General features: G+C 36.2%; 1 long non-coding RNA gene across 1 annotated transcript; it reads left to right on the top strand.

Moving 5' to 3' along the window:
• Positions 1-603: 603 nt before the first annotated feature.
• On the top strand, positions 604-2,770 carry LOC123115471 (uncharacterized). Its single transcript, XR_006456622.1, has 3 exons — positions 604-1,479; positions 1,994-2,040; positions 2,615-2,770. It is a non-coding gene; the product is annotated as an uncharacterized lncRNA (long non-coding RNA).
• The last annotated feature ends 389 nt before the right edge of the window (positions 2,771-3,159 follow it).

Genomic DNA, 3,159 nt, shown 5'->3' with positions numbered 1-3,159 from the left:
CACTTTTTATGCAGGGATTGACGTCCCAACAGACACTGATTAGGCTAATTGCTACCCGCTTTTGCATATATATATATATATATATATATATATATATATATATATATATATATATATATATATATATATATATATATATATATATTAATAAACAACAAGTTTGATGCTTCCTTCCAGCATGTAACCAACCTGACACCACAAAGTGTTCGAAAAGTGACAGAATGGATATCCGGAGACCGGATCAATTTGAATTAACACGCACAATGCTGACAGTCAACGTCTCAATCTGTTTCTCAAAGAAAATAAAAACATCTTGAAGTCCAACTCAAGATAGAAAATTAGTAAGTCCAAGAAACACCACGTGCACGCTCAGTTTCTTCAATTAAGCGCCAATAATTTCCTCCTAAAATTACTGATACCCCTACCACACTTCTGAATTTTGCTCTTGTCGCAATGAGCCAATGTGCTGCTTATAGGGATCCCATATGAATCAAAAGTTTGATCGGGAAAGAAGAGTGTCGTGCATTGTGCCTTATCTGCGGATAGTTTATATTGTGATTTGTATTTGCACTTTGATGCGGTTGAGAGAACCAAGTATTTGTATTTGCACGTAGGCTAAAGACTACTTGTGATTTCTATGTAGTATTATTTTCAGTTGGTTACTGTAACCTGAAGGCAGAATCTGCAAGCAAAATAGCAGTGAGCAAGTCCTGGACTGGATGATATGTGTTTTGTCATGATTTGTTTGGCTGTAGCATCTCTCTCTAGTGTTAAGCGCGTCGTGGATATGTCCTTGTAGTATATGTTTGCTGTCGCAAATTTTTTACAGTGATAGGAGTTCTTGCAGACCAATTTACAGAAGGAGAGGGATTACAGTGACAGAGCATTGGACCTTGTCAAGTGGTTTCAGAGGAGGATGGAGATGGCTGCCTTACTACAGTGGAGGGCTTAATAGACTCAACTGTATTTGCTATCCCTTTGTGCACTACACGCATGTTCAGTAGCTGCCATTTTCTTGTACTAGCACTGCCAAGATGGATGTTCCTAAAGAGTTGTGACTCCCAAGTTCCCTGTATTCTTCCTTCCTTCCTTCTGTCCAAAATCACAGCACGTTCACAGCACCTTCAAACCTGCATGTGATGGACATAATAAAAGGTTCAGAACAATATGACCCCACAATTAAGAATAGTATGCAAGAACTTAAACAGTTGTATGCTCCCAATTAAGCATAGATGCAATAATAGTACAATAATAATCAAATATGCTTGCACTCATAAACAGAACGATTTATTTATAAAGATGTAAGTACATATAGGCTGATGATAATTTGAGTTACGATATGTTATGCTAACAATTTTATGGGACTACAGGTTTTGAGATCTTTGCTTTCCCATGCAACCAGTTTGGTGGGCAGGAACTTGGCATTGATAAGGAAAATGTTCAGATTGCTTGCATGCCGAGTATCTGATTTCTGACAAGGTAAATGTGTGCCTGATACTTCCTCCTTTTTTGGTGTCTCTGTTTCAAGCTGATGTAAATTTTACTGGCCTACGTCGTATAGAAGATGATTTAGTGATCTCAAATGATCACACTATCAAATGGTGAATGTGCACCGGTAAAGCATGGGAGTTTTTCTTGTGTTACTTGTGTCCGACCAGAATTAGTAAGGTATGATCAACGTGGCCGTATAATTAGATTTGGAAAAATACTAACTTGTTATTTCCTTTGCATTTTTTACTGTAAAAAGTCATGGCTCACCTATTAACCGGCGGCCGTAGAAGGACTAATCACCTAACTGAAACACTAATAATCAGAAGATAGATTGAACTTCGTTTAATGGATATACAACATATTGAATTATCTTCTATTTGGTCTAATTGATATAATCATGTCTAATAGAGTTCACAATCTTTACTTTGAAGATCTGTAGCTAGACGTTAGAACTGTTGACATGCAAATAATTAACTAATTGCATGTCGTACTTGAATTATAGGTTTTTTGGTTTGGTCACTCCTTTGTTATATGGAAGAAGACTTCATGGTGAGCATTATTTATTATAAGACATTCATATAAGATTTTCTTGCCACTGTAAGTAGGAAGTTAATTTTTTTTGGTCTGTTTTGTTCTGTGGGGATTTTGGTCTGTTTTTCTAATAGTATATATGATCATTCAGTCACAGTTCTTGTATATTAGAACTAAAGCTCCCCCTAATTAAAATGCAGAAATGTGTTTTCTTTCATTATGTTTCAGTCACTGTCTTAGAAACACTAGAAAATATCTCTTGACAAACTTCTTCATGGAACTAATATTTTTATGCTAATGGCAAATTGGATTTATAATCTTTAACCTCGAATCTTTATAGGATTTTGGTTACTACCATATCTGCTCTTGCAGTCCACTTCTGAGGTTGATTTTCAAAATGTGTATATCTAATATTTCTTACTGCAGCTTTAAGCTTCACTGTCATCTAACTTTGTCTAGTTAATATACTTACTCGGCAACATGGAAAGTTTCCACATTTGTTCTAGCTGTCTCTATGGGTTAGCGACTTAGCATACATGTTGTAATAAGGTTTCACATTTGCTTCTCTGACAAGGTCTGTTTTTATTCATAGGTAGAAGATAGCGACAGAGTGCTGCCGGATAATGAGATGTTGAAGCGGCAGATTGAATCCATGACACCGAAGTGCAATTGCGGCAGATTATCTCTATCTTTTCTTTTCATTTTTGAGTGAGAACAGAATGAGGAACTGTGTGATAGTACATACAACAACTGTAGTAAAAAGAAACTTATGTTTGCAATTGTTAATGGTATAGATACTTGCATGTTCTTTGAAGTGGTCATTTGTGAGTTGCAATGCATAATGAGATTTTTTGGCTGATTTATTTCCTTCGGTTTCTGGTTAACCATTAAATAGGAGCCCAGCAGTGCTCACTATTGTTGTGTTTACTGGGAACTGTATGCATAAAATGGAATTGGTCGATTTTATTTTTTTTTAATTATAAATTAGTTAGTAGTGGCGTGGGAAAAGACTACGCGCTACTAGTATTTAGGATACTAGTAGCGTTGGTAGTATGGACACGCTGTTACTATTTTGTTATAAGTGGCGCGGGTACTAAATAGCAGTAGCGTGGGTGGCACACACTACTACTAACTTCG

Source organism: Triticum aestivum, chromosome 5B (genome assembly GCF_018294505.1).
Source record: "Triticum aestivum cultivar Chinese Spring chromosome 5B, IWGSC CS RefSeq v2.1, whole genome shotgun sequence".
In the NCBI taxonomy this organism is placed as follows: Eukaryota; Viridiplantae; Streptophyta; class Magnoliopsida; order Poales; family Poaceae; genus Triticum; species Triticum aestivum.
The sequence above is the reverse complement of the archived record's forward strand: the minus strand, read 5'-3'. Positions and strand labels throughout refer to the sequence as shown.